General features: G+C 40.9%; 2 pseudogenes; one reads left to right on the forward strand and one right to left on the reverse strand.

Moving 5' to 3' along the window:
- Positions 1 to 498: 498 nt before the first annotated feature.
- Positions 499 to 1,300, forward strand: LOC125110670 (actin-related protein 2/3 complex subunit 1A-like; annotated as a pseudogene).
- A 4,459-nt stretch (positions 1,301 to 5,759) lies between these two features.
- Positions 5,760 to 11,271, reverse strand: LOC125110673 (uncharacterized; annotated as a pseudogene).
- Between the last annotated feature and the right edge of the window lie 4,142 nt (positions 11,272 to 15,413).

Consider the following 15,413-nt stretch of genomic DNA (forward strand, 5'->3'; position numbering starts at 1 on the left):
GAACCACTAGATTATAGTAATTCTTCATCTGAACAAACTTATTTAGACAAAAATACCTCATCCTGGGTTGGGTTCAATAGATTTGATAGAAAGGGATCATGAATTAGATGAAACGTAGCAACTGTGTCCCAGTGGAATCTTTGCGAAGAGGTAAATTCGAACAACCAATTTGATGTGAATCATTGTTTTGTGGATTAAAAAACTGAATTTTTATAAAGCTGTAACATGGTCCTAAATACATTTATCAAATATCCATTTTTGATAAAACTTATCTTAAGCTAAGCTATTTTTATTTTTGCTTTTAGAATGCATCTTTTACAAAACTTATCCAGGGTCCTCCGCCTGTGCCCGCAGGAACCTGTTCGAGTCAACTGACCAAGCGTCTGAGAATTCAATGCTCCAAGCCTGTCCAGATCATCCCAACCCCAGCTTTCTGTCCTTTGAAAACACTAAGAATAATGTCCCTGCATCATTTTTTACTAGAACCAATCACTTGTCATGCCCGGAACAGGGATTGTACCCAGATTGCCCCTAGCCCCAATAATCATGAAGTCCACATATGTAAGAAGAATGGGAGCTAGTGGGTAAAAGCTCATTAACTCAAGGAGCACAACGGACACATTGCAGGTATTGACTGGGCTTCCAAGAGTGACTGCATCGTCACTTGCGGGGCAGACCGCAACACCTATGCCTGGAGTCGGAAAAGATGGTGTCTAGAAGCCAATGCGGGTGATCCTGAGAATTAACCGTGCAGCTACTTTCGTCAAGTGGTCTCCGCTGGAGAACAAATTTGCTGTGGGCAGCAGAGCATGACTCATTTGTTTGTTGCTTGGAGTCTGAAAATGGCTGGTGAGTAAGCAAGCACATTAAAAAGCCGATTTGCTCCACAGTCCTCCTCAGCTTGGATTGGCATCCCAACAATGCCTTGCTGGATGCAGGATCATGTGATTTCAAATGCAGAGTGTTTTCGGCCTACATTAAAGAAGTGGATGAAAGCCAGCCAATATACCCTGGGGCAGCAAGATGCCTTTTGGTCAGCTGATGTCAGAGTTTGGTGGCAGTGGCACTGGTGGCTGGGTACCTGGGGACAGCTTCCCTGCCAGAGGGAGCCACCTGGCCTGGATCAGCCACGACAGCACTATGCGTGCAGCTGATGCATCAAAAAGTGTGCAGATCTCAATTCTGAAAAAAAGAGCTCCTGCCTCTCCCTTCTGTTGTTCCAAGAGGAGACCTTGAAAAAGTAAGGTTGCAACTGCCAAGTGATGCTGCTTTGAAAACAGGCTGGTGGCATCAAGTCTGACAGGGCGCATAAACCTCAAGTTCTTAGTGATATAAGGACTTGTTTAAAATTACTCCCATAATATTATCTAGTATTACCTTGGATGTCTGACCCACAGCTACTCCATTCTGCCTTTTCTCTCTCATGGCCAATGCAGATGCCACTGTTAACTATTTCAGTGCTTTTCTGGATACGAGAAGATGCAAGAACTTGGGACCATAAAAATCTTTATCTGAGATCTAGTCTGAAGGCCTGTTCTGTCAGTTTTTGCCAGAGCACAGAGTGCCCTATTTCTTATTTCCACCCTGAACCTCTTTCAGGGAGTGTTGCGGTGTAGCAGTTTCAGCAGTTCAAGATTTAATCCTTGTAGAAGCAGATGGCACGTGCCAATCTCCAGTTCGCAGGGCTCCCCAGTTTTAAATTCAACCATAGTTTTTGGGAGGCATTTCATGACCATTTAGTCCTACGGTGCTGGGAATGAACATTCTCAGGTCTGGTGAAGATTTAGCTAACAGGCCATTCAATGTGCTATTACTAGACTAGGCCTTATTAACAGTAGCTAAAATTCTGTGAACCCCGTTGTCTTCCTAGTCTCTTATGATCTCTTATGATTCCTATATCTAAAGATCATTGATCTCATATGGAACTGCATATCATTTTATCAGAGACTCAGTTATCACATCATTTTATCAGAGACTCAGTTACACATTTGGCAATGGCAAGAAATAGCAATTCTATTAAAAAAGAGTTAATAAAAAATAATATACAGTATTAGTAAAGTCATAATTAGAATTTAGTTAAGAGCTTTCACCAAGGACAGCCCAGTATATCCCTGTTCAGCTGGCTTATTTTGTTCCTTATCTTTAAAGGAAATTATATAGACTTTGTCCATTCAGCCTAATTTCCTAATGTTATTAGGGCTGGTTATCCCTATGTGGCTTAATTGTTCCCACATAAGGGAGCCTTTAAATTTAAATTACTATAGCCTGAAAAATTTATATCCTTTGGCTGCAGTCTCACTTATTGCCAATTGAGCTTGAGTATCATTAGAAGAAAACATATTTATGGCCTAGGTCAGAGCAGATATTAATTGGCCAGGTGAGGGGATCCCACCTGGTAACATCAATAATAAGAGCCTTGGAGGGACGACCCACCAAGGAAAATCAGAAGTAAACAAATAAGAGGTAGGTATGGCAATCTTGGGATAGTGGTCTAATTCTGATGTTGTCTTCTTTTTGTCCAAGCATTGGCATTTTTCTTACTAGAGGCTTGTTTTAGGGTGAGTTAGAAGTCAGTAGGTCTCTCTATAGACCAGTCCAATGCAGAGGCCCTTCTTAAGTGAGAAACATAAATTTAAGAGTTAATTTTCTTCACTTTCTTTGTGTATATGGCAGTTAAGAATTCCTGATAAGAAATCTTTATCTAGGCAGGAGACAGCCCTTTAAATGATACTTTTTTCAGAATGTTTAGTCCCCTGGTTATCATGGGACATCTGGTATTTGCCTAGAGACAGATTACAACAATCAGCTTCAGAAAAAAGCTTAGAATAGTTTCTTAATAATTCAATCAAACTTTACAATAATGTAATATAGCAGCAAAGAACTATTTGGGAGTTGAGTTTTCCCTTGTAATATACACCCAGGAAGTTTGTAAAAAAAAAATAAGAAAAAGTTTAAAAACACCTGGTCAAACAGAATCGTAGATTATTTTTTAACATTACATATTCATTTAACCAAAGTAACAAAAGATTCCTTTTTTTTTCTTTTGTCTTTTGTCTTTTTACGGCTGCACCAGTGGCATATGGATGTTCCCAGGCTAGGGGTCAAATCAGAGCTGCATCTGCTGGCCTATGCCACAGCCACAGCAATGCAGGATCAGAGCCTCATCTGCAACCCATACCATAGCTCACAGCAACACCGGATCCTTAACCCACTGAGCAAGGCCAGAGATCGAACCCATATCCTCATGGATACTAATTGGTTTCATTAACAACTGAGCTATGATGGGAACTCCAAAAGTAACAAAGCCTTTCAAAAGCAAATACAAATTAAAGGCAAAAAAAGTCACGTAGTCTGTTATCAAAAGTAGCATTTTAAGAAAAACTTCTTTTAAGACACCAAATCCAAATTCAAGTTTTGCACTAGTTTACTTTTAAAATTAGCTCACTCAATTAAATTTAATTCTAAACTTAGTCCCAAACATACACAAAATTCTTTTCTCAATGTCTACTTCCCACAAACCTTCCATCACTTTCCATATCCATATTATTCTGCCCCCTATCTTTCCATTCAAAATAACAAGCTATAAGACAGACATACTATCTTTTCCCTTAATAAAATATAATTCCATTCCTCATTCTTTACCAAAAACACACATCCTTTTCTAGAGCAACCATGGACTGTCTTTTATAATTTTTAAAAACATACACTTTCTTGTAGAGAACATCTCAGGGTGGCACTGAACACATTGATTAATAGTCCTAAATGACTTTGGTTTCTCTGTTTAGAAACTGAAGTCTCAGTATCTCATTTGACTTCAATTTAACCTAGGTACATAAAGTATTTTACTTAGCGTTGATGACTCTAAAGACATGTCTATGTTAATTAGGTCAACAAATTTCAACTTAAATAGTAGATGCTAATTTAATACTGAATATTTTCCAGTTCACATGAACCTAAAATTAATTTACCTTATGTATTTCAAGACTTTATGTGAAGCACTTAATTTCCTTTAAGCCGATTAAGTAGAGCTCTTTCACGAATTAATTTTGGCAATGCCGTACATCCACAACACACATGAAGATATATACAAATAAGCAAAACAGAGACCTCATATTTCCCATTCCAAAGTTTCAGCCATGAATAAGGTACAACTGTAAAACTCATCGGTTGCAAGAGAGACTGGATTCAAATCGGGTTTCTTGCAGATGAACAAATCAAGGTCACCTGTCTAGATGGCTAAACCCCTTTTAACAAATGTTTATGACAAAGATTGAATTCCTATTTGTCCCTGAGAATTCAGCTTCCAACTTGTACCCCTTTTCCTGACATTTGTATTTCAAAAAGATGGTGAGATAAGGATTCCAGAAGACCAGGTAGAACATCTGCATCTCAAAGGCACAGGCAAATTCCTCCTGGGATGACTTTGTTCCTTTAAGACCAGAAAACATTTTCCCTCTGTACTTACAAGCCTCTTCCCTGAGACCTTAAAGGCCATGTCAAATAAGACCAGGAATGAAGTTTGTGGGCCCTGCTCTAATTATTGCAGGTTTTGTCTGTCAGGGGAAGCCTGGCTTATAAAATGGGCTGCAAGAATGGTGTGTCCTTCATTGGTATCAGGGTATGGATTAGTGTATAGATCAGACATGGGAAGGAGACATGGGCCCTGATAGTGCCTAAGACTCCATGAGCAGCTTCCCTCAGGGGGCGTGCATTGGGCTTGACAGAGGTATGTGGATGTATCTTTTAGCTTAATTTGAATGGGAGCATGATGTTGAGCTATGGAAGGGGTGGAGGTGTCCCATACCCTAGGCGAAACAGTGGAGGCTGGGAGAGGTAGCTGATCAGGTTTTGGATGAGTAAGAAGGAGGAGGAGGGAGGGATCTGTGATGGAGGTAGGAGTGAGAAGTGTAAGGGAGGCTCTAAATTTAGATAGAAAATCTCCACTGAGAATTGGGTATGGGCACCTGGGAAATATCAAGAAAGAACAGCTGAAGGATGTTCCTGATGAGGTACAATTTGGAGCAGGTGCCACTAAGGGTTTAGAGATTAGGCCATCAACTCCCTGAATAGAGACTTAAGAAGGGTGCGTGTGGCCTGTAAATTCAGGTAGTGTCAAGTAAGTGGCCCCCATGTCAATAAGAAAAGAGATCGGCTTACCTGCAACCAGCAGTTACTTGGGGCTCTGATGGAGTGTGGGAGACAAGGGGCCCAGGCACCCTCAGTCTTCTGCGGCCAGGCCAAGGAGGCTCAGCAGGTTGAGGTTCGATGATTCCAGTCTCTCCACAGGAAGGGATGTGGCCCTCCCCAGAGGGGGTTGGTCAAGGTTGTTGGGGAAATATCTCAAATCAGAAAATGAGGCACATGAACACAGGGAGATGTCGACAAAGCTCTTTGCTCTGCAGAAGGGTGCGGGTACTCAAAAAGTATGTGCCAAGAAGAAAAGACCCTTCCTATTTATCCCTATCACAGGTGATGTCCCTGTCCCCTTCCCATAGGTCAGGTCAGGGTGCACGGTCTTCTCAGTTGGCCAATTTGAAACAAATTGTTACTGGGAGAAGAGGGAAAGAGGAGGGGGTCGCAGGAGGGCGTTTCAGATGAAACAGGAGCAAAATGGAGTAACCAAGATTCCCTTTGATAGAAAAGACATTATGTTACTTTCCACAAGGTCAACCTTTTTTCTTTTTTTTTTTTTTTTTATTGAATATTCTTTTCTTCAAACTCTTTGAGCATGGTTTGGATCCCATGTTCTATTGTGTCCATCAGGAGCATATTGGCTTAGTGGGTAGGGGGGGTCTCAGTTGCTTTGATAGGGCAGTTTCTATTAATCTTTGAATAAGTCCCCTGGCACAAGAATTATACAACATGTGACTAAGACAAGGACACTAACTATAGTGGTTAGAGGGGTAAAGATTGAAGCTATTAGTCCCTTCCATTTTTTCAAACCAATTTTCTAAAAGGTCTGTGAAGGGGTCATTAATACCAGAATTCTCTGAAAGCTCATCTGCTAAACTTATTAATCCGTGTAGGGCCTTGGTGATGGTGCCGTCTGGAGCGGTGTTGTTGGGAATGAATGTACAGTGCTGGATACCAATCTTTACACAGACTCCACCCTTTTTTGCCAGCATCATGTCTAAAGCAAGTCTGTTTTCCCATGCCATTTGACGAGTTGGCCCCAGCTGTTCAGCTATTCCTTTAATGGGCTCTCTAGTATAATTAGTGAAACTTTATTGATTGTAATAGATGTAGTTTATCCAATCAACGTTTTTGTTTATGGTTGACCACCAAAAGAGAACAGATTCAAACCCAGCAGCTATTTGATTCCTTGCCCTAAATTTCTTTGGAACACCCTGTGGAACACCTATTGAGTCAATACAGACCTGGGAGGGGGGTCAAAGGACACCCCACCCTGGGATGATGTCTCATTCTCTCAGAATTGGCTGAGTTTGATATTGCAGCCTAAATGCCAGGGTGAAAGGTACGGCCAATTGCACCAACGTACAGGAGTTACTTTAACTTTCCGGAAGGATGCCCATTAGTGGACTCCCACAACACCACCAGACATCTGCCCAAGGCATTTGGAACTGGGATTTATTGTGGAGGCTTATGTAGGATGGGCTTTCACTGCACCTGGTCAGGTTGTCTAAGAAAGTCACCTTTGCTTCTTGTCATTTTAGACACAAGGAGAAGTTGATGTTTTCATTTGGCTACTGAACAGTTCTTGGGGGCTGACCCACAGAACTTTTGACCTCAGGGAATAGCAGTGACAAAGTCCAGCTGGACTTTTTTTTTTTTTGCCATTTCTTTTTGCCATTTCTTGGGCCGCTCCTGTGGCATATGGAGGTTCCCAGGCTAGGGGTCTAATCGGAGCTGTAGTTGCCAGCCTACGCCAGAGCCACAACAAAGCAGGATCCAAGCCACGTCTGCAACCTACACCACAGCTCACGGCAAAACCGGATCCTTAACCCACTGACCAAGGCCAGGGATTGAACCTGCAACCTCATGGTTTCTAGTCAGATTTGTTAACCACTGTGCCACAATGGGAACTCTTTTTTTTTTTTTTTGGACTTGTTTTTTTCAAGCTGTTTTGTTCTGGAGGAGGGCCATCACACATTCAAGACCCTGTGGGTCTGATGACCATCCCAGAGAAAAGGGAACCACTTGGGCCTCTGGTCTCCCTGTAGCACAAGCGTAACAGCTGCCTTTGTGTAGTGTGTCCACAGAATATTTTATCCATTTCAACCAGGCATTTGTGTCCCCATATCCTGTTTTTATACTCACAGTCAGCCTTCCTCCAAAGGTGAGTTTTCTGTTTCCTTCAGTTAATAGGGCAGTGGTGGCTACCAACTGTATGTACTCAGCCATCCTCTGGTGACAGGGCCCAGGAGGCAGGAAAGTAAGGCCACCAGGTGGTGACTTCCCCCATGTTTCTGTGTGAGGACCCCTAGAGCCACTCCCTGGCCCATGCTTACCAATAAATGAAAAGGTTTTTCAAAAGGATGGTAGAGCCAGAAGAGGGGCACCTGTCAGTGCTTCTCTTAAATCCCTAAATTGTTGTACCTCCTCCTGGCTCCATAGTAAGGGATCGGTGTCTTCCTCTACAAGCTTGGAAATAGTCCTTTTATATTATATCATTTTTAGTATGCATAGTCCCCTTGTTCCAGGTTTTGGGGCATCTGCTCTTTATCCAAAAATAGATTACTGAGATAAACTTTAGAAACAAGCTTAGAGTGTTCTTTTAGAAGCTCAGTTAAACTTTACAGCAATATAGCATAAGAACTATCTAGGAATTAAGTCTTAGTGATACCACAATTAAAAGAATGAGATTAACAGATTTAGCAATGGTTCATTGAAACCTATCTTTCTCTCTAAAATTACTCTCATTTTTTATCAAATATTAGCTAAACCAAGACTAATTTATTTGCCAGTTAAGTCTGGTGTCAACAACCTTGACCTGATGATTTATGTGAATAAAATTGATCATATAGGGTCTTGTTTTTTAATTGGCTTGGTTAGAACTTTATAAGGAATCTTAGACTAAGCTTTTAAAAGGCATCTCAGGGCTAGGAAAGTCATGCCAATGTTTTGTCTTAAAGATTTTCATCTTAAAGATCTAGGTGAATTCCTTCCCTTTTAAAAACCCAGATACCTTGAGGTTTTTACAGGCTACATACAAGGTTTGCTATGGGCCTTCCTAATTTATCTGATAAAGCTTCTGGGAACCTGAGAGTTTCCATTCTCTGAAGAAATCAGGCAGAGAAGAGAGAAATGTTTCAGTTCTGCTTATGAAGGTATAATTTACCAAATTGCTTGTTGGGGAGAATTTCTTTATATCTGGAAAACACAGATTAAAAGCCAGTATTATTTTAAATGGAAACTGTAAAATTACAACCATATTCACCAGTTCATACAGTCCAATGTAATAAATCCTTTTTAACTATTTATGAAATCATCAGATTCCCATTTAGAATTTTTTTTTTTAATTTCTTACCCAGTTCATCATTAAGGTCTGGAAGTCAGAAACTTGTATTTCTTTTTAAAAGTTATTTCAGTAGATCTTCTAGAAGAGGAAACATTTTTGCAAAGGTATCAGAGTAAAGCCATTAACTAACAGTGACAAAAGGCTTAAGGCACATTTTAAATCTGATTGCAATGTAAATTGACAATGAAACTTGGTAAATGTTGTGACATATAACAATTTGAAATAACTAGAAAAAAAAAGAATTATAACATAGTACCAGTACATATCCAAATTTCAGAAACTGTAAAAGTTCTGAAATATCTATATTAAAAACATCTATTCACCTGTATAATCTGAGGTTTATTACTCTTGATAATGTTCTCTATGTATTTTAACATTCCAAGTAATTCTAGTAAATTTAACATTTTTCTTTGAATGCCTCAAGGGTCCCGTGAAGCATTTTAAAGTTAGCGAAGTTAAAAGCACTTTAATTAGAATTTGATAGTGTTTATAATAAATCTTTGTTTAATTTGGTCAGATAGAATCATAGATCAGATAATACTTTTTTTCTTAAACAAAGTTACGAGATCTCAAAAGCAAATACAGGGAGTTCCCGTCATGGCGCAGTGGTTAACAAATCCGACTGGGAACCATGAGGCTGCTGGTTCGGTCCCTGCCCTTGCTCTGTGGGTCAAGGTTCCGGCAGGCATTGCCGTGAGCTGTGGTGTAGGTTGCAGACGCGGCTCGGATCCCGCCTTGCTGTGGCTCTGGCGTAGGCCAGTGGCTACAGCTCTGATTCGACCCCTAGCCTGGGAACCTCCATATGCCACGGGAGTGGCCCAAAGAAATAGCAAAAAGACCAAAAAAAAAAAAAAAAAAAGCAAACACAGCAGATCACTTAATAGAACATTATATAATCTGTTATCAAAGTAGCATTCCAAGGATATTTTGTTTTCTTAACAAAGAAAAGCCAAGTTCAAGTTTTGCACCAGCTTATTTTAAAATTAATTTACTCAATAAAACTTATTTTAAACTTGGTTCTGACAATGTATAACCCTTCTCTCAATGTCACTTCCCACAAAACTTCCAGCAGTTTCTGTATCCATTAGTTTGTCCCCTATTTTCCTTTTAAAACAACAAGCTATCAGACAGACTTACTCTTCTTTTCCCTTGATAAAATAGAATTCCATTCCTCATTCCTTCTCACATAAACATTTTGTGCCTCTTTTAGTAAGTTCTCTAATGGTTTATCTTTCCAACCCTCTATATTTAAAAAAATTCTTTTGAAATATTTGGCCAACTATGAGTTACAAAATGAAGTTTGAACATGCCCTTTCCTGAAGGGTCAGTGGAATCTATTCCACTGTATCTCGTATCTTTTAATCCAAGCTCTGAATCTTTCCAAAAATTTAGTTGGTCTCACTCCTTTACCTTGCTGTACTTCAAATGCCTTAGATATATTTGAGTCCAAGGTACAGCATCTCTAATTCCCTGAATTATGAGATTTCTCAAGTCCATCATATTCCCCCGGTGGATGGCATTGTAATTGTCCCACGGGGTCCTCATTGGGAAGTTTAGTTTCCTCCCTAACTTCCCCAGCTAGGGAGGGTGGGTTGGCTCCCACGAGGCCATGGCTGCTCTTCAAGTCATCCCCCTTTCTTCCCTGGAAAATAGATTGCTCAAAATAGACATTAATTTAGACCATGTACAGAATTGTGGTCCAAGGAACTGATCTACTTTATCGGTTACCCCCTGTGGGTCCTCCAGCAATGGCTGCAATTTCCTCTTAAAATTTCTGACCTCAGTTCTTAGCGGGTCATTTACATATCCTATTGCTCCCCCACCTAAGGGAACCTCCCATTGCAGGAAGAGTGGGAAGAGCATTTGCCGCTTTTCTTGTCCTTCCCCAGGGGTAGCAGCAGGAAAAGGAAAATTTTGAATATCCTTCTGACATTGTTTTAACTCTTGCCTAAGTCTGGAATAAGGCCCTGCCATAGCCTTTGGTTTTGTTGAGGTGGTGGGCTTTGATCCCGTGGGCCACACAGCACTCTGCGCCTCTCCCCCTCCTGCAGTCCCCTGGCAGCGACAGCGGTGGCACCTGTGGCAGGAGGGGGGCCAGGGCCATTTTGAGGATTGTAAGGTGGTGGCAGCAAGCCAAGGGGGTCCCACGGAGGGGAGGAGGTCCCATTATGTTCTTGGGTTTCCTCCTCATTTTTCTTTTGGTCCTGTGCTCTGAGGGGAAATAAAACAACCCATCCCCAGCACCAACAGAGAGCATAATCAGCTTCCTCCTGAGACCCCAGTGATTTGTCCTGGACAATCTGAATCAACAGCTGACAGACCCAAACCTCATCTGATCTGAACTTTGGCCAGAAGACGGATGGGGAGACAATAGGTGTCTGTCTCCAGATAAAACAATAATATTTAATTATTCTTCACCCCCCCCCCCTTTTTTTTGTCTTTTGTCCATGGATTGTTGCCCCAATACCTTAATCTCAGAGGGCGGTCTGGAGGAATTTGGTTCCCCCAATTCAATCCTCCAAGTGGAGGTACAGATTGGGAAGACTTACTTCCCATTTCCCAAGATTGTGTTTTGATCCTCCAATTTTACCTGAAATTGCCGGTCTCACCCAAAATCTTTTGAGGGTCGTGCTCTGATTTTATGATTTCACCCAAAATCACCTGCCGGTCCCACCTGAGACTCTTTGAGGCTTACCAACCCCCTCCCCAACCACCCACGATCTTTCTCACCTTGGTCCATGCATGAAGTTACCTGGTATCCACGGTTTCCTGTGTTGTTGAGAACCCTCCATGGGTTTGAGGTTCACAGGTGTGGACTTTCCAATTCAGGGCCACTGCAACAGGGCCATGGGATGCATCTCCTCTCCTCGAGAATCCTCACTCCAGTGGACCCCAAATCCTGAATGAGCCCCCAAATCTGTTGGGGAAACGGCTTGAATCGTCAGTGTAGGAAACTGAGACACATGAACACAGGGAGATGTCGACGAGGCTCTTCACTTCTGCAGAAGGGCACGGGTACTCAAAAAGTGTGTGCCAAGAAGAAAAGACACTCCCTATTTATCCCTAGAGCAGGTGATGATGTCCCCGTCCTCTTCCCACTTGTCAGGTCAGGGTGCACATACTTCTCGGTTGGCCAATTTGAAACAAATTGTTACTGGGAGAAGAGGGAAAGAGGAGGGGGTCGCAGGAGGGCGTTTCAGATGAAACAGGAGCAAAATGGAGTAACCAAGATTTCCTTTGATAGAAAAGACATTATGTTACTTTTCACAAGGTCAACCTTCCAGTCCTCTCTTGCTGCATTTAAAACCCAGGCCTGGAGGGGCCTTGGGGAAGTTGCCCTTGTGAGGGAGCCTATATTTTGGGGAGCCCTGAATGGCAGTTGCCAGCATTTGGTTTTAGGCTGATCTCATTTTAATTTTTGGATTTCAGTATCTTCATCCTGATTATAAAGACCTTGAAGGCAAGACTCAAAAGATCCCATCGTGGGATTTGTGGGTCATACTCCAATTTTTGCAGTTTGCCCCTTATGTCAGATGCAGATTGAGAGATGGAGTGGGTATTTAAGAAAAGACTTCCTTCTACTGAGGAAGTGTCTAAATTTGTATATTTTTGGAGAGACTCTGTTAAGCGAGAAAGAAAGAGGGCAGAGTTTTCATCTGGGCCCTGGCTAATATATTTTAGGTTTTTATGGTTAATAGCTCTGCATGCCATTTTCTAGAGTCCTGCTATGAGGCAAGTTACCATGTGACTCTGGTGTCTGTGGCCAGGGACTACCTTATAGTCCCAGTTTAGGGATATTATAAGAATGTTTCAAAACATGTTGGGAATTTTTAAAAAATTTTTATTTATTTTTTCTTTTTACAGCCATACCTGTAGCATATAGAAGTTCCCAGGCTAGGGATAAAATCAGAGCTGCAGCTGAGGCCTATACCACAGCTATGATAACACCGGATCTGAGCCACAGCTATGACCTACCCTGAAGCTTGCAGCAATGCTAGATTCTTAACCCACTGAGCAAGGCCAGAGATTGACCCTGCATCCTCATAGACACAATGTCAGGTCCTTAACCTGCTGAGCCACAAATGGGAACTCTGGGAATATTTCTTTCAAAGGAGTTAATTAATAAGGATTTGTTCATTCATTTATTCACAAACATTTAATGAGCCCCACCATGTTCCTATTGTTCTCTCCAGTGGGGTGTAGTAGTGTCTCTTCTCTTATGGAGATTAAAATTCCAATGAAGGAGATAGACAACAAACAAATAAATAAATAAATAACATAGTGTCTGGTATGAAAAGTGCTATAACAGAAATAAAACAAGATGGTATGATAGGGAATGAGAGGAAGCTGCTGGTTTAACTGGGGCATTCAAGGAAGACCCATCTAAATAAGCAAAGTGAGAGAATCAGCCCATCTGAAGGAAGATGTTAGCACAGAGATGGAGCAAAATGCATGACGTGGAAGTGTATGGCTTGTCTGAGGAACAATGAAGGAAGTGTGACTAGGATAGAGTGAGCAAGGGGAGAGTGAGTGATAGGGATGAGTTGAGGAGGAAGCAGGAGCTAGATCAAGAGGGCCTTGTAGTCCATAGAGGGATTGGGCCTTGTAGTCCATGGGGGTCTTATTCTGTCTGTAGTGGGAAGCCATTTCTGGGCATATAGCCAGAGAAAAATCATAATTTAAAAAAATACATGCACCCCAATGTTTGTTGCCACACTATTTACAATAGCCAAGATATGGAAGCAATCTAAATGTCCATCGAGAGATGAATGGATAAAGAAGATGTGGTATATATATGCAGTGGAATACCACTCAGCCATAAAAAAGAATGAAGTAATGCCCTTTGTAGAAACGTGGATGGACTTAGAGATTATCATACTAAGTGAAGTAATTCAGACAGAGAAAGACAAATACCAAAAGATATCACTTAAATGTGAAATCCGAAATGATACCAATAAATTTATAAATAAAACAGAAACAAACTCATAGATTTTGAAAACAAACTTATGGTTACCAAAGTGGGTAGGGATGGATTGGGGGTTTGTGATTGGCATATATATCTACACTTTGGTATATTAGTATATGGAACGGATGGTCAACAGGAATCTGCTGTGTAGCACAGGGAACTCTATTCAATCTTTTGCAATAACTTATATGGGCATGGTTATGTGTATATGTATAACTGAATCACTTTGCTGTATAGCAGAAATTAACATTGTAAATCAACTATAGTTTAATAAAATTTTTTTTAAAAAATAGAAGTTTCTTCTCAGATTAAAAAAAAAATGACAGTTCCATTATGACACAGTGTATTAAGGATCTGACATTGTTATTGCCACAGCTCAGATCACTGCTATGGCTCAGGTTCAATCCCTTGCCCAGGAATTTCCGTATGCCATATTTGCTGCCAAAAAAAATTATAGTGGGAAGCCAATGAAAGATTTTTTGGCTGTTTGGATTCTGAAAATTCTGAGGGCTAACTGAGGAGTTTGTAAATGAGTATAGTGTTATTCTGGGGTTTCCATGATACTGTAAGAAATTGTGGAAGCTCTTTGATACAAGACACATCAAAGGACAGTGGAGGGAGACAGAGCAGAAATTGAGGCAGGAGAAAGGAAATTTTCTGTCTTCAATACTTTAGGAAATGGCCAGGAATAGGCAAGTGAACTATGCTATAAACTGAATTATAAATTCCCACTGTGGTGCAACGGGATTGGCGACATCTCTGGAGTGCTGGAACACAGGTTCAATCCCTGGCTTGGCACAATGGGTTAAGGATCTTGCCACAGCTGTGGTGTGGATTGAAACTTCAGTTCAGGAACTCCATATGCTGTGGGGTGGCCAAAGAAAGAAAGAAAAAAATAACAGACAATTAATTTACAGATCCACATTTTATAAATCTGAGGGTACCCAATAATCAAGCAAGAAATAACACATACTTAATATTAGACATTTTAAATTTTCTTTTCTGATTTTAATAAAAGTATCTGTTCATTGTAAGATGTTTGGAAAGTAGGGGAAAGCAGAAGAAAGAAAATGAAACCACTTATAATCATATCGCCCAGAAAAAATCACCGTCAAAATATTGTGGATGTCCATTCAGCTTTTATTCAATATACATACGTACAAAATGAGATGGGATAATATTTTTCTAAGTTGTGAGTTCTTTATTTTACCTTTGAAATATAATAGAACCAACATGGTGTCAGTCTATAAGTCTATATTAAAGGTGAAACAGCGGTAGGACAAGTCAAAATGAAAACAGACCCACAGATATAGAAAACAAGTAGGTAGGTTACCAGAGGGGAAGAGGGAGTCAGGGGGTGGGGGGCAAGTTTGGTGAAGGGGATTAAGAAGTACAAACCTTAAGGTATAAAATAAATAAACCATGGGGGTCTAAGGAAGAGCATAAGGAGTATGGTCAATAATATCATAATAACTTTGCATGGGGACAGAGCATTACTAGACTCATCATAGTGATCGTTTCATAATGTATGTAAATATCAAATCCCTATAGTATGTAGTACATTTGAAACTAACATAATATTGTACATCACCTATAGCTCAATTTTAAAACAGAGAATATTAAAGGATAGGAATTAATAACCAGATGAAGAGGTACATATGGCAAGGTATGGGGAAAAGGCATAGCACTTCCATGCCTTCACCAGCCAGGCACGCCACTCTTCCCAATCTTTATGTGCTCACCAACCCAGAAACTCTCTAAACCCTGTCTTTTTAGGGTTCTATGGATGTTTCATTACATAGGCATGCTATGGAATTTCCATAGTGGCTCAGCAGAAACGAATCTGACTAGTACCCATGAGGATGCAGGTTCAATTCCTGGCTTTGCCCAGTGGGTTAAGGATTTGGTGTTGCTGTGAGCTGTGGTGTGGGTTGCAGATGTGGCTCGGATCCTGTGTTGCTGTGGCTG

Source organism: Phacochoerus africanus, chromosome 1 (genome assembly GCF_016906955.1).
Source record: "Phacochoerus africanus isolate WHEZ1 chromosome 1, ROS_Pafr_v1, whole genome shotgun sequence".
Classification (NCBI taxonomy): domain Eukaryota; kingdom Metazoa; phylum Chordata; class Mammalia; order Artiodactyla; family Suidae; genus Phacochoerus; species Phacochoerus africanus.